Genomic DNA, 25,018 nt, shown 5'->3' on the forward strand with positions numbered 1-25,018 from the left:
TCTAGCTTTTATACAGTGATTAATGTAGCATGAAGAGGAGGTTGCTAACTATGCAGTATGATTTCAGGAGGCAATAAATATAATAAGGGGATAGGTATATGGTTGAAGACCATGTACATTTGTTTTTGGCAATGGCTCTTGCACTGTTAGCCTAGTACTGGAAAGCTAAGACTGAAGAACTTTTTCATTTTATCTCTGGTAAGATAAGGTGTTGCAGCTGGGAACCTTGATTGCTGTCTGCTGAGGCTGGGTTTGCCCAGCTGCTGCTTTGGCAGCTGACCTTACCCTTCAGCTGTGTTACATAGCCCTTGCCCTGCTTTTCACCCAGCTTGGAAAACCAGAGGGGGCAGAGGAAAGGTGCAAATGTGTGATGGTATGGATAGCTGAGGTAGGGGAGGAAAAACCAAAAACAAAAATCCAAAGTTATCTATTGTTTAAGTGGTAGCATGTGGAAGCCCATATAAAAAAATAAGCATAAAGTCATTTTTTTCCCTTCATTTTGTTCTTTAGTATAATAGGCTGTACTGTGATGCTCTGTTTTGACCTACTTTATGATAAGCAGTCTTGTCCATGACTCCGTTTATTGTCTTAAGAAGTCCTTACAAAACAGTGTCCTTGTTTATGTTAAAGGTTTACCATGAAGTTCAAGGAGCAGGATGCATGTAACAGCTGTTGTAGGCAATTGTATGTTTGTGCACTGCACTGATGCTTTGCACTGTTTCCTGTATAGCAGTAAGGGGTTTGTCTCATTTGTTACTGTGGCTGAAAGTGCGCTATGCGTTTAGTTTATCCAAATATCCTTATTCCATCTTCACAGTGAAAGTCACTGTAAATAACTATCGTGGTGGGGACAGCTTTTGGTGTGCAACACTTAGTGAGGCTCTGGTCTGTAGCTGCTAGAAGTGACCTTGTGTAACTTTTGAGCTCACAAGTAGGGGCTTTGGTCCTTCAAAAAGACTGAAATGTGTTACTGCAAACAAATAAAGTGAAATGAACTTCTTCAGTCTTGACTCCTTACTCAATGGGTTATTTTCTTGTTGGCATTGAGGAGAGTGGAGAAGAGCCAAGCATGGAAGAGGCCGAACCATGCCTAAGATGTTGCTCAAAATTACTGATTTTAGCTGGGCTAAGGCCTTCCTCCTCTGCTGCTGTCCTTCCCCTGGGTCCTGGACATGTTCCAGAGGTTCACTTCCCTCTCTACAACTGGAGTGCAAGTGGGAAAGACCCGTAGTTAACACACACCACAGTTTCCAGGGTTGTGTTGTTAACTCGTAGCAAGCTAATAGACTGGTGTTTGTGAGCGCTGGGGAAAACGTGGCACAGGTTTCCTGGGTTTCTAGACAGACACTTGAGGTGGTGATTTTTTTTTTTTTGTTGATGGTTATTTTACATCTGAACTGAGATTCTGTTGCTGTCAGTCAAATATTGACAGTCAGACTCTAGAAGATTAAATATTTGGCAAAAGCTAGCAGACCTTAGAGCTCTGGTTGGAGGATGTGTTTCCCGCTTACTGGATTTTTACTTCTCCAGTATGTCTCCACTATAGTTGAAAAACAACTTACCTGAACACCTGCATATCAGTGAACTCTCACCTGATTATTCCTAGAGATAAAACAGCCTCCTTTATCTCCTGTAGTCTATGCAGGATAATAACTCATGAAGGTGGTTTGAGCAGGCAAGAAAATGTTAGTTTAATTAAAATAATTGTTTTGACTTAAACAGAAGGAAATATCCATTTTCACCCCAAATGGAAAATGCAGTAAGTTCTCTTAACTGTATGAAATTGTTTTTTCAGACCACAAAAACAAGTGAAATTTTAAGAAGTAGGAATATGAGATACTACAATGTGTGCTGAAACTGTGTAATGTGGTTCTTATTTGTGGCAAGAGTGGACAGATCATAGGAAAACTTGGATAGGGAGCAGGAGAGAAGGCTTGATCATGCAAATTAGCTGTTATACTATTCTAAACTTATTTGAGCACTGCATGGTATTAGCAGTCAATTTGTACTCTATCTAAAACAGCCTGATGACCTGTAATGACTAGGATTTGAATCCCATAATCTGAATTTACTTAACAAGATAATTAAATATTTAAAGTCAGTTCATTTAGAGGCTAGAATGGATTATCTCTCCACATTTGCAGATTTCTGCCCCGCTATTAGTATGCGTGGCTGTACATCCTCAATATTTTCTTGTTATAGCTTTTCTTTCAAATCTTGTATCTCTGATTTTGCCCTAGCAATTAGGACTGAAAAGCTTTCGGTTTCCCTAGGAACTGAGGGAAAAGAAGATACGAAATGCTGAATAAGGCTAGATGGGTTCTAGTCCTCACGCTGCAGTGTGGAAAAGCACTCAGAAAAGTTAATTAAGCTCAGGAAATAGACAGCAAGATAATTAAGATTAGGCCTAATTTTACACGGCAGGGGTTCTGTGCTGTTTTGCGAGAGACTAAAGGGACATCATGGGGAGAAACTCCAGGCCTTCAGTCAGGCTCTCAAAAGATCGTTATAGCTGATGTTAAACAGCGAGACAAACTAATGTGGTGGGGCATACGTTTCCTTTTGCTTTTTTTAAAATGTAAAATTGTGCCATAAATGTAAACAAGAACTAAATACATGGTTTATTACTGGCAGAGAGATATGTAAGTGAATCTGTTGCCGAAAACCAATAAACATTAACACAAACAACCTGGATATGAGTGTTGCTTCATCTGCCAGACTAAAATCTTGCATGCTGTACTCTGCTGTCCTTTGCTTCTGTTTATTATGTTTCAGAAAAACGTTGTAAGGTCTTTTGTTTAAATTGGGCTCACAGTATTCCTTTTCCTGCCATTGCAGCCCTCAAATATAGTCTATAGTATTTAATGTGCTAGCAGTGTAGTTTCAGTCCTGCTAGAAAAAGAAAATCCGTACTGAGGCCAACAAAAATCTGATTACCCTATTATCCTCTCCAAATATTTATTACTTGATACATGAGAAATCTTGGAAATGAAAATGGAGAATAAATTACATGGAACTGTGGATTCTGGTTACCTGTTCTTTGAAATGCTTCTACTAATTCTGTGCATAGTGAATTCATCTCTCATTAAACTCACATCAATGTTTTTAGGTACCAGTACTATAGTTTGCATGCCTGGAGTCATACATTAGAATTGTCAAAACTTTCTGTAATCTGGGTAATCAGTCCTAGGAAATACCCTATAGTTTCTTAGACACTTTTTGTCCACTAAGATTTGATATATTGGTTTTATGCTTTCTTAATTAAATGGAAGTCAATTATTTTTGTTTGGGTATTCCTCCTAGGAAGAGTGCTGTTGGAATGACTTAGAGAATTTAGTTTTTTTTTGTTTGTTTGTTTTTTTTTCCAAAAAAAACCCCAAACTCTATCATCAGACAGCCCTGGGTCTTGATGATTAAGAGCTGGAAAACACTACTTACTAGAAGTTATTTTCCCTTGCATCTATACTATTAGTAACAGCAAAAGTGCAAATAAACATGCATTCCAAGTTTTTAACAAAAGGATTAAAAAAAAGATGAAAAAATGAGTAGCAGAAATACCTAGTGTGACTGTATTTTGGAGGGGGAATATCTCAGACTGAGGAAACTCTCCCTGCAGTGCTGCTGCTACTGTGGCATGTTTTTAGGGCAAATAATCAAATAATCCGATGCATATATAAGCATGTATCAACAATCAATTTAAATGAAAACTTGATATAGAGGAAACATTGGGGTTACTGGATATAAGTTGATTTGCGATGGTTTCATGCAAGAACTTTATCAGAACTACTCTAACAAATTCACGTGCGGAAACTTGATACACAAAGTGTCAATTTATTTTAATTAAAAACTGTTTTCCTCAAATATTGCAAAGACGAAATATTTCATTTAGTTTCAACTTAATATAGGAAGCTTGAAATTACTGTGTTCTTTTCTGCTTCTCTGAGGCAGGAAAAAAAGATCAACAGATGCCATATTTCATAAAGAACCAAGGCCATAAGACATTTTACCTTGTAAAAATCAGTGTTTACCAGCAAACTCTCTGAAAAATCATTTGGTGTCCTGGAAACCTGTGTTGTCATTTTGTATAGAATGGTCTATTTCTTCCATGTAAAATGCAAGCAGCAGACTTGCTTGTTAAAAAAGAAACTTAACTACGCTGTTAGACCAATGCCTTAATAAAAGGAAACCTTCATATGTTGCGTGTTGAAGAAAAGTCTCTCTGCTTGTCCTCTGCCTTGAAATCCTGTTGAAAGCCTTGGACTCTTTCCTTCACTCACCTTGGCCATTTGTAAAGTTCAGCATTCGTCCCCTGAGTCCCTCCTGGCTTGGGATGGTCTGTGGTGACAGGTTTGAGAGGTACAGTATGGTTCTCTGAAGTAGCTGTGTTGAAAGCTGAAACACGTTTGTCTTAAAAATGGTGCTTCTAAGGTGAATGTGTTCACTGCTGAGGTGTAAAATGAGTATATGAAGTAGTCGTGTTTTCCTCTGTGCCCTCTGAGTGCTTGTTTGTTGGGTGCTTTACATATTACAAGGTTCCTCACCAAGCTGCTCTTTATGATAACATCTCTTTCGCCCTGCTCACACAGGAGTGCAATGAAATGCAGCTACTGTACCTTGCTTATGTGCATTATATTCTCTCATGGTGAAACGTTATCAGAATGCTTCTAAACCTGGTATACAGCCCGCCCCACTACTTGGCAGCGAACGTTCTCCCTTCTGGATTTTAGAGCTTTTTCCTTTTACATCCTAACATTGAATGGAGTTGCCATCGTGGTAGGCTCTGCATGTCTGGCGCTCCAATTTTGTGCACTATTGCTTGCGCAGCTGCTGCTGTATTAGTTCTCGGTGCTGATGAAGCTGTATATAGTTAAGGATGCAGCTATCAAGGCCTGCATCTTGGCATTGAATGTTTTATTGGGACATTGTTAATGAGATTTCCTGTGCAGTTATTTCTTTCAAGGATGGCTTGACATATTTATTATTGGCTTCATGCAGCTGTTAAGAGTCTAAAACTTTAAATGCTGACCCAGCCTTGCCTTTTGGTTAGCTGTGGCACTGTGCTGGAGCAGTATGATTGAATGCCTGGCTACACTGTATAAACACACTGCTAGTGAAGGGTCATTTGTTTTCAGAAACGCCCCGTCCCTGAGATGTTGCAGTGATGTGTCTTTGGTCCGTGCAGAGAACATCTGCAGGACGCCCTGTTCCTCAGAGGCTGAACTGAAGCCTGTGGTGACCAAGGCAATCGTGATCAACCCTGCATGCTTCTCCCTGGCGGAGGCTGTTATCCTCACAACAGGCTCGCGGGGAGCACGGATTGCTATCTCAACCATGTCAATGTGAATTCCTGCTCAAAGGTTGTGGCGTGTTTGATGTGAGGATGGGGGCAGTAACCACATCACCTAGGATTGCCCTCATCCTGCCTGAATGCTGTGGTGTGTGGGCTATGCTCTTTGAAGCCAAATGTGAAGCTAAATTGGTGTTGGTTTAACTTACTGAGTTGTTACCTATTTTAATGATTTGAGCTAACAGGGTACACGGTTAAGTGTAGGATTTTACACTTAGTGGTTGAGAAGCAGATATAGTTTTCTGTGTTCTACTTAGCTGCAATGCTGCTTTTGCTTAAACTGGCATTAACAAGGTCCATCAGTCAGTGAAGAAACCCCTCCCCGCTTCCTTCTCCCCAGAACTGCTCGAGATGCTCTCGATTTCCAAGAAGCATTTGGCTCTCTTTGCTGCTTGCACTGTGTTTCCTGGAACGTATCGCCCACTGCATGCTGAATATCCTTGGTCGTGTTTGGCACTTGAAGTGGGCTTGAGTTTGCCAGAGCTGAATTTCTATTCCCACATAGCCTTGAGTGTTATACAGAGAACTTCAGTTCTTGGACTTTTGGACTTCAACGCTTTAATGTACTATTATTATTATTATTATTTTCAATCGCTGATCTTGGTAGTGCAGTGTTCGGTATCTGATCGTTCTCAGGAAATGAGATGTGAATCTCATAGTCTGCACTTGGTTTTCTCATCTCTGTTTTTGTTCTCTGAAGCTATGGAACTTGTTCAATTGATCTGCTTTATTTCTGTTCTAAGTGGTTCAAGTCCCCTTCCTCTGCTTCAAGACTATTTTGGATAGAAAACCAGCAGTGTTGATCTCTGGCCCTTTCTACTGTAGCAAATTTTGAGAAACGACAGTGCTACACTTCCAAACAATTACTCAGGTTTTTTTTAGAGCAGTTTTTAGTGACTTTTAAAACATGACTTAGTTGCTTGTTTTTCTTAACCTTGAAAACACTGACTAGTCTGTTCATGCCTCTGTCTCCTTTCACAAATACTTCTTTGGCAGTAACAGCTTACAAAAGTTACCAATGACACCTTTTTTGTTTGCTCTATTGCTTTCAATATTCTCGTAACACAAGTTTTCAGTGAACTGTTTGTTGTATTGATTTAGCTGTTTTTGTCTGTTTCAGTGTATAGTAGATGGAGGATATTTTCATCCTATAAAAATATCATGTTAATTTGTGACAGCCCTGTGGAGGTTCCACAGGGTGTTATAGCCACTGGCAAAGCGTTGTTACTGTTGGTGGTTTTGCTTGCTTGTCTGTTTTGTATAGCTTAAGTGCTTTTCCTACTGCCCAAGACTTTAGGGTGCCTACTACAGAAATGTGCTTAAAACTTGCATTGTCCTAATGCTACATTTGTAATGGTGAGTAATTTTGTCTTTGGCTGCATCTTCCCCTTTGCCTCCTCCTTACACAGCTGCTCTTGTAGCTTCACAGGTTCACTGGTGCCCCGTTGCCTATTTGGTGTTCAGTGCACTGTTTGCCTGCTGCCGCCGCCTTGTCTCGCATCTGGGGCAAGGCTGAGTTCTAGAAATCATTTATTTCTGTTGTTTTGCATTGCATTAATGTCAGAGTGCAAAGTCTTTCCTCCAAGATACTATTTTGCTTTCCTGATATGCGTATCTTTTTCTTTACAAGCTTTAGCGTAGTGATTTCTCTTGATACAGCTACCACGTGATGCATTATGCAGGACACTTTCCCTTTTCTTTACAACAGTTTGGGCTGTTCGTCTTGTTCATCTGTGGTTTCGTATCCATGTATTTCCTTTTGTGTAGCTTCTGTTTTGTTTTTGCTTACTTTTCCCATACAGTTAAGGCATGTCCTCTGTCTGTGTGCAGTTTGGATGCCTTGCACTAGTTTTGCATTTATTTGCAAGTCCCGGGAGTGTGAGCTGTTTAAATCTTGTCTCTCTTGTCCCAGGTACTAATCTGGAATTTTCTGTTAAGATTTGTACAATGAATCTGTCCATTTATATAGCTTGACACTGCAAAGAACTTCTCAATTCATAACAGCACATATTTAGAGGAAAAAACACTATTAGTGTATGAAACTTAGTGGGTCAAAAGCGCTCTTGGAGCGCTCATAGTTGTTTGTTTTCTCCTATTCTGATCCAGATGTACCAGTTATTAATCTTTATTCCTTTTTTATCCAGCCCAATTGAATTTTACCTTTGTTTTGATCTTAGTATTTCAGACTCTTAATTTGTAACTCCCTTTTATCTGTTTTCTTGGGGAAAAGAATCTGCTGTCCAGTTATATTCCCATCCTGTTTCATTTGTCAATATTTTCTATTTTTACATAAATGGTAAATTTTCATAACTAATTTGTGAAATCTTGTTCAGCCTTCAAACTCAAAAGAAGAAACAACCAAGACAGTGTAGGAACTTGGGCTTTATTCCTTTTTCTATATAATCATTGCATAGTACCTTCTGTTGGAAAACGATTTATTGTAACAATATGAATCTTGTGCAAGCAAAACTGCAAGCAAACTGAAATACCAGATTTTCCCCCACCTCTCGTATAACAGATACTAAAATCAGTCTCAGGATTGTTTCTGTGGGCCAACCTGCAGACCCCAAATGTTATGCTTGTGCTCCAAACTGGAGACCTTTGTTTTACTTGCGTTTCTAGCAAGAAACAGTACAGATAAATGATGCTTTGGGGGGACTGTTCTTAGGCAGAAAAATAATTCTTGTGCAGCAGGAAACTGCTACAGGGTTCAACTCCTGGATTAATTTCCTGGAATAAGGGTAGACTCTTACTGGAATATTTTCTTCCTGAGAAATTATTTGCATGTTATGTGCGTTTAAAAACAAATTCCCTTGAAAGCTTTTATATTTAGAAAAAATAAGCTCAGGAAGTACAAGTATAAACCTAGTCATCATCAATGTCTTTGTCCAGAGTTCAATAAAGCTGTAATACATTACACTTTGGCCCTGACTTCTTGTTTGAATTCTGTCCTGAAGTTAAGGGTTGGATGGAGCGCTATAGATACTGAAGGCGTCCCACCCCCTACCCTGTGTGACTGTATTTTTAAACCCTAAAATGAAAATATGGCAGTATGAATGATGGAAAGGGATGTGAATATAAAAACTGAAAACCTCCAGTGGAAAACTATGCCCTTCCTCTCTGTACTTTGCGCAACATGACTCTTTCTTGCAACTGATCTACTATGCATGATCAAACCTCTAGTTAAACTTATCGAATTTTCAATGATTTTTCCTATGGACACATAGCCTTATTGTGAGTGGAATCATGGCTTCTGTCTGTTTTTATATTTTTTTTTTTGAGTGAAGTGTACAATGTCAAGAAAAACATTTAATATCATGATTTTTGACAAGAAACTATCCCAGCTCTAACCTGTGTAACAGCAAACAACCATGGTGAGATTTCTGTGCTTAAACATTGGCAGTATGGCATATCTTTTTGAAGTAGCTGTACCTGTTTTATCTCTCTAGCTCTTGGCAGTTGTTTCTGTGTGGAAGCATAGCCTAGAGTGTCTTTTCTCTGAGATGATGCCTTGTGTGCAAATTACATCAGAATTTTGGGGTTGAGGGAGTAAGATCTGCTGATTTATTTCCTACTGTGATTTATTAAATCATAAAATGGAAAGGGTAATTGCAAATGGAAGTGACTCTTAGAATAATAATTAAAATCTAGAATTGGTATTCTCATCAGGTTTAGGCGACTTTTTTTTTTCTCCCTATGTCTGACAAACACTCATTTTCTTGCTTGCTGGTTCTCGGCTTTGAGTCTCCTTGAGGAAAAGGTAATGTTTGTTCTGTGTGTGTATTATCATGTGTATATGTAGGATTTATATGGGATAGCAATTTAGATTAGACCTTGATCCTGGAAATGCTTATGCTTAGCATGACATCCATTAGAGATCGAACTAAATGGAGTTACTTACTTGTGGCAAATTGAGTGCGTGTGTTAGTACTTGCCATATTAGTGCCTTAATGTTTTGTGTAATTCGGTTCTAGTTCAGTAGAACTCAACTGCGTGTAAAAGAAATCACACTTGAAATCAGTCTAAAATGACTGAGTTCAGAGTAGTGCTGCTGACATGTGCTCTGGAAGTAGCAGACGTTCCTGGAGAAACTCTGTTGTGTAGAAACAAGCTTTTTGGCTGTTTGGGAGCCTCAGGCTCCAGAATCTGTGTGTCTGCAGGCTAATGATGGGCTGCACAGCGCAGGTATCCAGAGACTAAAGCTGAGGGTAATCCAATTGCATCTGTGGCTGTGGCCAAGCATGCAATGGCTGGGAGTGCTTTGGTGGCTCCAGATTTGGAGATAGTCAAGGTTCCTCTTGTTGGGCCTGACATCAGGTGCCTTGACAGCAGAAAGCTCTTGATGTTTCCAACCTCTGTGCTTTGTTCTAGGGGACTTTCCTGAATGCTAGTGTCTCAGGGACCCTAAATCCATTTCACTCGGTAAATAAGACACTAGAACAACTTGGCAGCTCTCCTTCTGAGGATAAGAGTACAAAAGCCTGGCTTTTCATTCTGTCCCTTTTAAAGAACACACTTAGATTTCCTGCATGAGAAACTGAGTTGTGAGCAGCTTCAGTAACAGTATTTCCAGTTAGTTCTCCAACTAAGAAAACTCTTAACACTTGCTGGATTTCATCCCATGTTATTTTATCTGATTTTGCTTACATGAAAAACCTGCACAAACCATAGGAAGCGTTGATTGTAACTTAGTTTCTTCAAGCATTTGCATGAAAGGCTGTAATGGTGTTTAAGTCCACTTTTAGCAGAACTGGGCTCTGCTGGTTTACAAAGAGGCAGTAATGCAAAGTATGCAGGAATCAGCAGTTATATGATTCAACACAATCCTTACGAAACTGCTGTTGCCATGATCTTGACTGGTTAATATAGGTCCCTGGAAGACACTTGGTCTGTACAGACCTTGGTTACCAAGCCCAAAACTGTTCTCACAGAGAAGTAGAAATGTACCCCCAAATTATTGGGTAGTGGTGCAATAGAAGAGAGCAATAGATATTTCTGTCTTCTGGCTTTAAAGTGTTGCCATGGCTGGTTGGTAGTATGCCTTGATATTTTGCTAGTTTAATGCAATTCTAATGTGGTCTCAGGGCAAGGTAAAAGTGAAGAGAAAACACTTAATTCACAAGACATATTTTTTTGAAGTCCTATGTATGTTCAGATACTCTATTGTCCAATTGCAATTCTTTTGCTTACTTGTCTGAGCTTGAATTCACTCCTTTTCACTCCTCTTTCTTCCTCTCTAGTGGACAGCTGTAAATGCTTTCCGGCTCCATATGGTTAGAGGACTGGTCCTTGGGGGTGTATACAGCCTTTGTCCTCAAACTGGAGAAACCTGCATTGGGAATGAATGCGAGGTTTTTTAGTGTTCTGTTTCTTCTGGGAGATCTGTCAGATCCATCTTTCTTCAAACCTCTCACTTTCTAAAATTTTTTTAATGGTCCATTCACAAAGTCATTGTTTTCTCCAAACCCTTCCCTGATGACAGGCTAATATCCTTTGGGTAATTATTGTCTACAAGAGTAAACAGCGTCCACTAATGACTGTCCCAGTGCTTGACTAAATCCTAAGAAGTTGGTTTTAAGTACCAGAATGAGGTAGGGGGCTTTTTCTTGCTAATGAGCAATGTTCAAGTCCTAATGTAAATGCACAATTTGCTAATTGCAAATTACCAGTTGAGTAATGCAGCATGTTTAATTGGCTCAATATGAGGCTCTGCCGAATGATGACAGAGTTGGTGGGACCTGTCTTAGTGCTATCTCTGATGGGCAACATGACAAGCATAAGTAGAAATATGCTTTTACCGATGTCTAATACTAAGTTTTTCCTCTATTGTTTTACAGCCAGCTGAATCAGGTTCAGAACTGGAAGTAAAACTGTGTATATAATTTTCTAACACTTTCTTCTATGTCTTGTTACTGAAAATGGAAGTGAACATTACAATATTGTAGGTAAAGTAACGTTATTTTTCATCTTTTTGGTGCTTTGTAACATACTGACTTTCTGGGCTGCTAGGTGTCTGTGGACTTTAAGAAAAAGTTTGGCTGAAGCTGTTCTTACTACTAAAGATTCCAAAAAGTGTGTCGTAAAAAAAAAAAAAAAAAAAAACTTTCTCAATTGCATTTTTCTTTATAACTTCTGATGCCAGAAAGGCAAGACATAGATAGTTGAAGTATGACAGAGCAATAGTTTTCATTTAATAAATGCTTTGACTGTTCCAGTGAAAACTTTTTTTTCTTTGAGTTATGAACTTCTGAAAACTATACTTTCTTGTGGATACCTAAATAGTTAGATTTTTTTTTTTCAAAAGGGCTTAGCTCCCAGCAGGACATAGTAAAATGCTAAGAGCTGCTGGTTACTGAACTCTGAAAATCTGGCCCAAGTTCAAAGTGCACAGCTGAAAAATGTCATACTTCAAATACATGTGATACTGACAGCCGTACTCAAGGAACAGGTGCTTAACTTCTCTAAAAATCTGAGTTCATGGGACTGTTCATAGGAGTAGGTTGTGTATGGGCTCCTACCCTTCCTGCACTGGAACCATTACTATGTCTTTTAAAAAAACACGGTTCCTAAATGTGAACCTTGAGAAACAAAACAAGAAAACCCCCAAAACATATTAACAGCCTTTGGCTTAGCCTACTAAAATGTGTGTTTTTACCACAAGAGGTTGTACTTTGCAGGACTTGTGGCTTCAGTGAGGTTGCCCTCGGGGCTGAAGAAGGTACTGATCTAAACTTCTGAAGTCTGTCTTCTAATGTGAAGATGGTACTGGCTGCAAAGAAGCTTGTGAACAAATGAAAGAGGAGGTGCAACCAGGATGCACCAGAACTCACCTGCTCATTTTTCAGCATTGATTCGGATTTCTGTATATTTGATACACAGTCATAGCATGGGATGGCAAGATAATTAGAGCCTCAGCAGCGCTGTGTTAAAATAAGAGGATGTGAATCTGAAGATAAGACAACATGAATAAGATTCCCATTGCAGTCTTTTATGGGAAAGATTCTGAAGGCCGACATTTAATCATAGTGGGAAGCATTTTCTTTAATACTTGTGTAGGGCAGTGGTTGGAAGGATAGTTAGGCTCTAACAGACCAGAATATTTTGCTTTGAACCAATGAGAGCAAGCCTTTTCAGAGTAGGATATTCTTTCTTGCTGCTTTGGCACTCATTGTATACAACAAGCTGCTTTATAATGTGAGTGGAGAGTTTCCTTAAGCATAACTTAAAAGCTTAGCAATTATTCACATCCTTTCTTCTGTCACTTTTTCTTTTCCCTTGTCCTGTGGATTTTAGCCTTTTCTCACCTCATTTTGGGACTCTCACAGCTATGACAGCTCCTACTAGGAGACCTTCTGAGGCACTTGCTGCACAGAACCAACCTAGACCGAGTTTTATGTTGATGGAGATGTTGACTATGAAATAATCACTCTATAGCATGGATGTAGGGGAGAATAATGCTTGTTCTTGATACATGCTTGTTTTGTGAGTTGTAGTGGAAAAGGTACATTTTTATTCTGTGTGTTCAGAGTTCAATGTTTTCTTGTGCCATAGGAAAATTTTGTCTGTATTTACGCAACATGGAAAGGGCACTTTGGCTGGAATCTGCTCCGTAGATTGGGTAGCAAATATGGTCAGCCACTACTGAAATGAGAGGAACAGGACTATTTGTGGACAACTAAAATACTTTTCTGTGTGTTTTCTGTTTGCCAGCTTTCTGCTGATCTGTGCTCTTAGTCACTTTGCCACAACAGGAGAATGCCTGATTTTAATAATTTCCAAGGAGGAGGAAAGATTGAAGGAGGACTGTCTTTCCACGTGTACTTTATTTATAGGCTGTGTCTACCTATGTATGTTACTGCTTATAATCACTGTGATTTTGACCTCTATAATGCAGAGGCAGCCTCACAGGTGGAGTTTAAGATGATTTTATAGGGTTAAATAAGGATGAAATGATGTTTGCTAGCAGTGTGTTTACTGGCCACAGGGTCACGCTTTTCTCCTCCTTACCTAACCACTCAGGGTAAGCTTCTTAAATAAAAACAATGAACCTGTAGTTTGGGCTCCAGGTCTCCAGCAAGAGATTTTTGCCCATCAATTTCCTTTAATCATCAAGGAAGCAAGCAAGTTAGGATCTTCCTTTTACCTTGTGGTAAATTAAGGAAGTCTCTTATCTTTCTGTTCTGACTATTGAACTCCCCCACCCCAGACGCCGTAGGACGGAGTGGTATTATGCCCTCTTCATGTAATTGTGATTTAGAGCGACTCTTGGCATTGACAACAAAGTTTATGACAAGTATGGTGCTCACGTTTGGACCAAAGAGCTGTCGTCGTCGTCACGGTGCAATTACCGCTTTGCCCAGCTAAGATGCAAACTGTATGTGTTAGTGCTTGTGCATGTGACGTGCTTATATATAGTCCAAAAGATCATCTATTCAGTACTGTTCAAAGTTAAGGAGTGATTTTGATCATTTGGTATGCTCACTGAGATACCGTGCCTCTTGTGAGGCATTGCGGCTTCCCTAGCAGGGTGCTCGGGAGGCTGAGTATCAGTTACAACCGTTTATTTCGCACTGAGTAGTGAGTTGAAGGGAAAGACAGGAAATTAGTGGACATCTGAGAACCCAAGGACTACTGTGTATGTCATTATATGCATATTTTTATGCTAACGTATGATATGTTCTAATAAGAAATCTTAGGAAGATCTTGGAAATACAGACAGAAAGCTAATTTTTGTGTCTTGATGAAATGATGCAGACTAAACGTGGATAAATGAGCAGATACCGAATATAATTGAGTTTCATGCAAATCAAAGCCCTAGTGCAGCACTCTAATGACACCTGAAAATAAGTCATTCTCCTCCAAATAACAGCGTGCCGCACTCGGAAACAAGCGTTATCAAACTAGCTAAGGTTTACACTGCACAAAAGAGAAACTGTCAACGAGAGCACTGAATCACGCTGCCAGCTAGCATGCCACTTCTCTCTGCCATTATATTTAGTTAAAAGGCAGTCACTGTGATTTATATAGCTTCATTTGAATGGATGGAGCATTTCTGTTGAAGCAATGCACGCAAAAAGACAAATGCGGGTCATCTGCGAGAATGCTGAGTGCAGTATGCCACTGGGTGACCGGGCAGCTTAGAATTGACAGGAAGTGGTAATTATAATTTACTGCTGAGAAACTTTGAATAATGTTTTTCTTGTCGTGTTTCTTCTCTGGCACCGATGTTGCAGCCAAGGGGCCGTTTGATATTAAACGAGAATTGAAGTGTGTCGGTTGTGTGTGTGGCAGGGTTGGTTCGGCACGGTGGGAACTTCGGGTGAATACCAGAGCGAGCAGCTCTCACGGTCCTTTTGGCCAAAGAGTTGGCTGTTTTCCTAATATCATTTAAACGTGTCCTTTGACTAGAGGAGGTCATTTTTGACAATGAAATTCATTGTGTGAAGAGATGAAAGGGAAATAAATAATACCTTGTCGAAAATAAGAGATGAAAATTAACACCTCAACAAATTGACCCAATAAATATCTAGGTCTAATTCTCCTAGATGTTTTACAGTAAGCCATGGCTTAAGTGTGATCAGTAGTGATGTACCTGTGTCATAACATCCTTAATGACAACAATGTCATCTATTTTTAACAGAAGAGTGCACTAACAGAAAACAAAGCTGCTAAGTATATCCTGGATGATATTCATGGCCAGAATGAACAGCATTAGGGCACAGGAGTAATTAAAACAAACAAACTACAAAACCCCCTGTGGCTTTAGAGGAGTGTGAGCATTATTCCTTGATTCACAGTTCCTCTGTCTCTCAAGAGCCTCCCATACCCAGGAATTATGAAAACATGATGCTTTCGTTACTTGCTAGATTTCTAACTTAAATCTTCAAAGGAGCTGTAAAACCTCTCCAAACCATTCAGATAAAAATCATGAATAAAAAAGATTTAGCGTTTTAAATTAATTAGGCCACAGTGAATGCTTTCAAAAATTTAGCAGCTCTGCTAGTATAAAACTCCTTTAACTTGTGTGTCAGATTTTTCAAATCTAATATTGAAGTAACTAGTCATTTCTAAATTGGTAATGGGAATATTAAGTGCGTTAAAATGCGCTTTTCTACTAAGACATCTTGAGAGACTCAGGCAACAAAATAAACTTAATTGGATGAAACTGTACTCTGTTCTGTAGCTGCTGCTACTAAAATAAATGGAAGCAATGTCATTCAGAGAAGCAAAATTTACATATTGGTGTACGGATGATGCTCTGAAGGAGTATGCGGCGGCCTAAAGCAATGCAACTCTATTGTCTTCACATCAGTCATTTCTGATTTTTAGCACTGAAGGGGAAGGATTAATAACTGCAGACTTTGATTCAGTAAATGCTAACTAGCTTTTGCTGCAGCTGAGGAGTTCTGAAAAAGTGAATTTTATGCTTCTTATTCTGTGACCTAAACTGATGTCCTGGTACGACAAACTTGAGCCTCATCTGAATTGTGCCATTTTCAACTGTTCCGAGAACTGGTGGGTGCAAACAGCCGAGATGAGGTGGGTGGGGAGGTCTTGGTGAGACCACTGAGGCGTACGACTTGTTCCCTGAATTCAGTCCTCGATGTCAATGGGAAGTACTCTGCTTTCAAACTGATTTGGGATCCAGGCATCATCTAACAGGTCAAGCTGAGAATTTGGGGCTAAGAACTCAAGGTCTGATGTCTTCTCTGCTACAGAAGAAATTTACTTAAATCAACTGTGTTAGCCAGCTGGAGCCATTTTCTTCTCTGGGAAAAACGTGCTATTTCTATAAAAATAGGCTGAAGTGTTGGAAAGAAGGAAAGCAAGGAAGAACTGAGGATTTTCTTTCTAAAAACAGACAATCCTGTTTGAACACTGTTTTTGTTTTCAATATAGATAATGACTTGGATGGGTTTTGCATGGTGTTTTGCTGCATACATCAGCTGGATAATACCTCCTCAATATGCAAACGGTGACTTGAAGACCAGCCTGTCTTTTTTTAATATAAGCAGACTTAATCTGTTGCTTCAGTTGATCGTAATTTTAAATGAACCTTATTTTATTACTATGTTTTTAAACAGTACACCTCAAATGCTGTGGTGTTAAGTATAGTAGTAAAGATACTTAAAGTATGAATGGTTGAACAAGTTGTTATATTATAGACAACTTGGAAAACTGGTGGTAGATGACCTGGATTTTTGTCAAGGGATTAAAGAATTAAAAGGCAATTGCAGGAGACTTCTGGAGGGCACATGATTTAAATGAGTTCATCCTACCGATTTGTGGAATTTCCTCAGGGTTTGGCAAGGTATCTTACCAGCCTTCAGATATAGGATGAGAGGGTTGTTTGTTTGGTCACTGATAAAAGATGGAATGAAAACTGCTTAGTTCTGTTACTACCTTGACTTAAGCTGGAGAATTCAGTTGTCATCTGTGTCTTGCTTATAATATTGTAACTATTGTGTTTTCCCTAACTTGGAAAAAGGAAAAATAAAGAATGACTGCTGGCAGGAATAAAAATCTTGCTGGCTTTTAAAAAATAATCTCTTTAGCTAGGAGTACTTAATCTAAATGGTATTTACAGCTATGAAACGTCTAGTCTTAGATTTAGATCAAGAAGAAACTGCATTCTTCTGTTTTAGTGCTATCCCTATCTAGCAGATGGATAATTGAGAGTGTATTTGTGTAAGATTAGATTGCTGGAAACAAAAGGTGACTCTGAAAAAGGAAGGAGCTGAATCTAGATTTTCATACCAATAACTTTGTGATCTTGCTGATAGAAAGAGATGTGAGTTAATAACGGTCATTATTTAAGTTGAATGGATTAAGACATTTCTGACACTAATCCAATGCTATTAATCTGTTGATGAGGTTATGTTTCTCTGTGTGCTGCAGTCTGGTAGCCTGGCTGCTGCGTCGGGGCCTCGGGAATCTCACTTTCCAGGCCAGCGGAAGCTTAGGTTCCTTCTGGGCTACTGTTATTAGGAGACTAAAGCACAGTGACCTAAATCTGCTTTATATTTGGTTTAACGCTCTGTAATTTAGTAGTGTTAACAACAAAAAAGAAGTTTTTCTTTCTACAATACTCTTGTATAGTCAGGCCTTGAGAATCAGATCAAGAGGTGATAGATTCACTCGAGAGGGGAAAGTCATACGTGTGCAAAGCCAGGAAAGCTTGTCAATGGCAGTGTTGTATCTTTTGTTTCTGTTCAACTGTATCTCGTGGTTGTTGATGTTCTCGTTCTTCTTTCAAAGTATGATTAAAAATAGTTCCACAGATGTATCAGGAAAGACATGTTAAAGTGGAGTATTACAATGACTCTTTTGCCTTCTCTTCCAACTCTATGCATCAGTGGTTATCTGAACAACCGTTTAGAACAAACTTCACGAGGTGAAGAGAAAATGATTTATCCTTTCTCTGTGTGTAATACCGTGTGGAAGCAGGATCCTTTTCTTCTTGCCACATAAGATGAAGTAACTGCAAGGAGTGGCTACACTTATACAGGCCCTTAAAATACATCTTTGGCACTAATTCAGATTACTATGTTGTATATGCCTCAGTCTCCTTCACCTTCATTTTACTGAAGGTGCATCTGAGGTCAACTGCCACCAACTATGCAGTTAAATATTGACTTAACAGTTTGAATTAATGTAATTTTTGGTTGTTCTTCCCTCCTTAATGTACAGCAGCACTTCAGTGACCCAGTCAATAAGATCAATAGCGCTCGTGTGAAGTTCAGGGTACAGCTGTCACTGCCTTGCTCTGCCTTTCTCTTTGCTCTCTTCACCCAGGGCCAGCCAGGTTTCGTAACACGCACAGTCTATGGTCCTGCCTACGGAGTCTGGGAGTTCTCTAGCTTGGCATTATTCTGTGCACACCAATCATTTCTGAAGCAGATTGGTGCCTCGTACTGATTTTTTTTCTTTTAAAACATGCTACTCTTTTGCCTTTTACAGGAGAAGAGAATAAACAACAAAAACATCTCTAATGGTTGTTTCAAGGTGCTCTGTAATCCCTTGTGTAATAGTTGAAAGCTCTGTATCCAAGCAAAAGTAAATACTTGGTAGCTTGCCAGCTCATCAGTTTGTCAGCATCTTAGTAGAGACGTGACCTTTCAAGGTGTTGGAAACACTAGGTTAGACTTTTGGTGGTAGGATGGGCTTGAAGTGATGGAGTGAGCTGCTTTGTCTCTAAAGTTTGGAGCTAAAAGGCCAAACTTTTGAAGGTTTAAGTAGGGCTGGCCAAGTTAAGCATGGTTCTTAAGCATTTGGTTAGATGTTCAGGGTCAGCATACTAGCAATGTGAAGAATTATGCCCTAATGGGAATGAACCACCTCCCCCCCACCCCCAAGATGTTAAGCTCTGTCAAAATAAACACTTATAAAATACAATCTCTGTCAGCACTGTATAGTTATGTAAATGATTGTTCCTAATTTGTGACTGTGCCAGCTGTGGTAAAGGAGCTGCAACAGAAAATGACAGATAAGTGTAGATTTGAGCGTATATGGCCTGGATCAATTTCCCTGAACTGCTTTCATGAAATGAAAGGCAGTTGATTTTCTACATCTGTTTCTCTCTTAAGCCAGGTATATGCTTGTATTCACAGGCGGGCAATAGCCTATGTGAAACAGGAAAAACATGAGAGCATAAGACCTAATGCTTTGTCTCTTGACTTATTTTGAAAATAGTGGAGGGTATGTATTGAACATGAAACTGATGTCTGTGCTCGTATTTAATGCAAGTACAGCAGTATTTCTTACAACTTCGCACAAAACCCCTTTGCTTTTGACTTTGTTTAAAAAACAAAACAAAACAAAAAACCTTCAACCCTCTTCTGTTTCCTTACCTAATTCAGAACACAATATAGAGCCATGCCATGATCATCATGTGCTGCCACACACCTTCTTTACACCTTTCCCTCCATGCAGAATTGGTCTTTGACCAGTTTCATCTATCTGTGATGGAAGTGCTCTGTGTCTGCTTCTAGCTGTATTGGAAGCTTCTGGTGCTCAGGATTGACAAATACAAGGTCATGGGAGAGTCAGCAAGGATAACGCAGCTGCTGAAGCCATGTGCTTTATAGGCACAACAGGGAAGGCAAGAGCTTTCCTGCCTCCTGCTTTGCAGAGCTTAGAAAAGGTAATTAGAAAACAATAGTGTAAACTAGGAAAAAAAGATATAAATTGGAACAAACATGGGAAACAGAATCAAGTTTTTTGTTCCAGTTCAGGTAGCAGAACAGAGTGCAGGGATCAGTAGTACAAGTTGCATGTGCTGGCTGGCTCTTGTTGAGGGTACACTGTGAAAATTGGACTGTTTTCAGCTCATGGTTTTTCCTTATGTGCTTCCATGTGGCTCTATCTTCAGAGCTGCATCTTGCTGTTTAGATAAAAGAAGAAGAAAAAAATTAGATTAGCGCTAGGTAGAATATACAGTTCAGGTGTTTCTATGGACTTCAAAAAGTTTAAGAATGATAATATTAGTTCCTAATTTATGGTTTCAACCATTTACAATGTTTTCTGTGAAGATCAAACTCTGAAGCCACTTTCCAGAAGAAAGGCACCTGTCTTCATACAAAGGAAAGCTGTCTTTGTGCTTTCTGACCATACTCTTTCATTGTGTAACCTCTTAAAAAGCCCTTTTAACTATACGGAATATATGAGATTAAAAAATGCCTTAGGGGATATTTGTTTTGAGTTGTTGTTCCTTATTTGTTTTTCCAAGTTATCATTAATGAAAACAGGAGCCGTCTCATCCTTATGAATATTTTTTTTCTCCCTTACGTTTTCCCTTCTTTCCTCCTGTTGTTCTGTAAGCGGACTGGAAGGCATAATGATTAAAAATTCTCATTGTGCCCATCTGCCTGTGTGCCCTGTACTTTGTCATTCGGCGGTTGGATATCAAAGCAGTATCGCCAGTGCTCTTTGAAAAACTAAGCAGGTTGGACATGCAATTTAGATGAAAAACAATTACACTGTGTTAGCTTGCTTTTGGCAAGAGTATTAGGGCTCATCTTGGAGACAGGAAACAAAAGCAGTACTTCATCTTCATGAATTTTAAATGAGAGAAAGTGTGTGTGCAAGACTTGTCTGGCAGGAGCTTTTCCCTATAACCTTTCTCTAAATAGTTATTTTCCCTCTAGAATATGTCTGAGCCGGTGCTACTGGCAGTGGCTGGAATAACGTGTGTTTCCCTAAAAGGTGGATAAGGCTAGCGACTGTACTGCCAGAATTTCCTTGAGGTCACCTTTTCGATATTTATTAAAAGCAGAAGACTATGCTTTGACAGCAAGCTTCACAGCCAAAAAGAGTGAGCGTTAAAGGAACTAATAGACATTGTACAGACCCCTTTCTGGTTAGACAACTCCTTTTGCCATGTTGTGTGTATGGAGTCTCTCTTATATTTTTAAAAGCTTCTAAGTGATCACTTTTAGACCTTGATAAGCAGAGTTCATAATCTTTTGTAGTGCTAAACTGAACATCATTTTTCCAAGTAGCTATGTGAATAATGTCATGGTACATGCTTTCCCTCCCCCCCCCCCCCCCAAGGTCTTACAGGCTAAAAGCAAGAGAATTGCAGTAGGTACTGACTCCAGAAAAATTGCCTTTCTGGGGATTATGTAAGTGCAACTTCAGTGTTAAACATATATTTTAGTCATTTTCTGAAAGAGGGCCTTAATCTGTCCCACAGCGCTTCTAACCATGATCTGAACAATGTCAAGACAAAATTAACAATACAAGCATGTATCCTCCTCAAGATCTGTGCTCTGAAATCGAAAGCTACCCATAAACATCAAGACATTCTCAGGACATATTAACCGTGTGACTGAAACATAGCCTGAGCTGCAGCTTGGCAGTATTGTGTTACTTGTACTTGAGATCTGTCAAACATTTAGCAAGGAAAATGTTTGTATCAAAGCTAAACGTAAAACAATTCTCTAGTTTATTGCATATTTATTTTGTTGGGCTTTTTTGACTCTTGAATAATAAAAAAAAATCCTTCATTTGATGTCAGAATTAAAAGCAGATTTCTGTTGGTTTCTGAATTTAGAGGAATCTGCTTCAGGAAAATCCTTAAATAGTGTAGGATTTTCTTGAATCCCAGATTTAGACTGAGATATGAGCTAGTCAATCTTTTAGGCTCTGTCAATGGTTAAAAGACTTCCAAGTTTGGTATCTTGTCCACTGAAAACTTTGTCTTGTCATGACAAGACAGTATTCTTGGTACTAGATTATGTTTCAGTGGCTAAAAGAGGGTTTCACAATTGTGATAGCAGCTCTGGGTTCTTACTCCTGTTCCTGGGTGGGGGGAGGGAGGGGGATTTGAGCTGGGCAGAGAGGTGAGTGTTTTTTTTTTTTTTTTTTTTTAATCTGCTTATTTGAAAGATCACTGCAGTACCAGTGTGCTAAAGAGGTATGAAGGTTGTCTTCACAACAAATTTGAAATCAAACTGCAATTTATCACTAAGCTTTTAGGAACCAGTATGGATTCATAGTAAAGCTATGATCCCTGGTAGCGTTAAAATTTGAATAGTATCCACAATGGGCTGCTGCTTGGAGAAGGCAGCAACCTGATGTGTAGTTTTATATTATTGAAGTTCTTTGAGTAGTTTAGACTGGGGATAAATTCATTATAACTATCTCCTATCTGATGTGTTCTTAGTGTGAGATACTGTCTTAAAAAGTAGCATGTTGACCACAGATATGAAATTTTTTTCTTCTGCCTGAAAAGGAAGCGTTACCTAACCCCTAACCTATAGCAGGCTGTTGATGTTTTGTAGGGTGAGTCTTCAGTCTATCCTGTTCATCTTACTCTAATTTGTTGGTTGGTTTGGCTGAGATGGCCACTGGTATGGCTATGGGTGTTTCACCTTGCACAAGACAAGGTGTGGTCTATTTGATAGAAAGGGTCCCCTGAATTCCTCCATGAAGATTTTCTTTATACAGTTCTTGAGAAGTCATTGCAGTACTTGAGATTCTTTGGGTGATGAGGTTGGTCCCTGGAATGGTCAGATTTCCACTTTCTCTTTAGTAAGTAGTTACACAATTTAATGTGAAGCAGAGCTGGATTGACTAGAGTAGTTCTAGCTGGAAGTAGCTGGTGTCCCTAGAGGGATCCAGCTTTTCTTTTGCTATGGATGAATGACCCAGTCAGTTATCTGCCTTAGTTCTTCGTGGGTTTTAGGTCATTTTAGTAACTTGAACTGAAGTTTTTCTCTTCCTTTTATTACAACTACCCACAATGGTGATATGCAATTAAAATGAAAAATGTCATTCCCATGAAACAATATTTTTTTGTGTGTGTGTTTTGACAAGATGCCAAGCTATCATAAAATTGGGCTGCAGATTGCAAAATCAATTATTTGTTGAACTATGCATAGTGGCCAAGAAAGGACCTATATGCACTATCTGATCTGTGGAAAAGCACATGAGAAAATCAGAGGAATCTGCTTCTCAGAGCCAGATCAAGGACTGTGCTCAAATTCACTTCCACTACAGTGCATGTGGAAACCTGCCTCTGGCCATAAGTGCATGGTCTGCCCTGGGTGTTCCTGTGCGCTGACAGCCACGTAAGTACTTAATTGACAACTGATGTATTTGAAGATGCGATTCACCAAGCAAAGGCAGCTCTGCGTATGCCCTGAGGGTCTGAAGTGTGGGATGTTCTGCAGTGCACCTTTACAGGTTAACAGTAAATGTGCCTCATCCTGCAAAGCAATTAACCAAGAGCGGGTCCCAGCTGGCGTGGTAGTGTGGTCGCTGTGAGCAGGAGCAGTCCTGGCCCTGGTCTGGTGGATGGACGTGCGCCTCTTGGACTGCTGCTGTGTCAGCCTGCCAAGAACGTACGCGTTTTATCGCTTGGCGCTGAAGCGGGGACTGCCGTCTGGCAAATCTTCACCTGCCTGTTTCCAAAGCTATGCTGAAAGAGGCTGTATCTGCTTTGGCTCTTGAGCTGTCTAAAAATTGCAAGCAAGCTTCGGTCCTCGCTGGCTATGTCCTTGGCCACGTGTGCTTGGCAAGATCCTTGGGCTTCTACCTCCCAACCCTGGTTTTGCTTTGGAAATCCCCATGTGGGGAAGGCCTCGGCCCTGCTGGCTTTGGCCCCTTTCCGGTGAACTGCTTGATATTCCTCTGGCAGCTGATTCCTCCGTTAGGAGGCACGGAGAGGAGAGAAAATGTGTAAATGCAGGTCAAGTGAAATGGTTAAATAATTCCAAGAAATCCTTATGGAGATCACTCATGGCCACTCTTAGCCACCTTTCTGTTCAGATGCCAATGGGGAAGCATGTGGAACTCCTTGGAAAAATGTGTATTTACAAAGGCGTTCTGTAATTCTGAAAGGTAATACTTTGTAAACCACTGCAATATACATCTAGGCAGGTAGATAAGCTAAAATAAAATTATAGGAGGAATACGATTTAATTATTTGAAGCAGCTCATTAGTAGAGCTTACGGCTTTCAAATGGTGTTGAATATTTTTGCCTGAAGGGCAAAGGCCCAGTAGCTAAAGAAACACTGGATTACTTGGGGTTTATTTGTAAAGTCCAGTTCAGTTTTAATTACCTAGTTACTGTTCTTACAATTGAACATAGGACCTAACTCTCTAAGATACTGAGTGCTGCTCTTTGCTTTAAAATGATTTAAAATATAGTCTTGGTATTACAGCATGTGTCATTTTAAATATTCCTGAATTTTTAAGTAAGAACCAGGGAATTTTAATAAGCAGAAAAATCAAGGAAACTATACATGTCAGGCCCCAGGCTTTAATTAAACAAAATGTTATAAGCTGTTCACAAGAACAGATACTAAGTAGTGCTTATGGTTGGGGGGAGGAAGACAAATGGAGTCACTGAAAAATGAAGTCTGAAGCCACTCAACAACATGCAGATAGAACAAAGTATGTGTGTAGTTTTTTTTTAATATCTCCAAGAGTTTGCCAAGAAAAGATGCTGCTTTTAATGATTCTTTTTAGGTGTGTACAGCTGGTGTGCATTAGATTCAAGTATGTCTAGGAAATCATTTATCTTTAAGATCACACAGTCATGAGTTTTTCTCACATACAGATTTGGGATTATTAAAGTTTTAAGTGAAAAAAGACAAGGAGGATATTTCAATTAAGTCTTTGTATAGTTTTGTCCAGAGGAAAACAAGCCAATGACAGGCAGCTTGCTTCTCCCTAGACAAAAGAAAACTTTTCTTATGACATTTCAATAGCTCTGGAAAGTCTCTATATAACTGGGCAGATAACTTGACTGTTTTGGTCCAGCTGTAGGCTTGATTCAAGAGTTTCTGGATTGGGAAAGAGAATGAATCCTTCACCAAGTAGCATCTCATGTCTGCTGGACCTTTTGCTGCTTTTAACACTTCCACACTAACTAAGCTGTCTAATAGGCTAGCACTCATATTTCTTTTCTCCCTTTGCTGGCAACATCCCAGAGCAAACAGTTCTTATGTATTCTTCTGTCTTTCATCTGTGTAAATGCTTTTTGCTTTTTTTGGTTCAGCCTTGTAAAGGCTGGGGTATGGATACCTCTGTGGAAAAGCTAGGAAAATAGGCTACAAGGAAACAAAGTTCCCTTCAGAAAGAGGTTTCAGATTAAGATTTAACGTTGATTGCAGTAAACTTCTCTTCTGTGAAGAGTTTGCAGGAAAAAAAAAAGTGAACTC

The sequence above is a fragment of the Rhea pennata genome, chromosome Z (assembly GCF_028389875.1).
Source record: "Rhea pennata isolate bPtePen1 chromosome Z, bPtePen1.pri, whole genome shotgun sequence".
In the NCBI taxonomy this organism is placed as follows: Eukaryota; Metazoa; Chordata; class Aves; order Rheiformes; family Rheidae; genus Rhea; species Rhea pennata.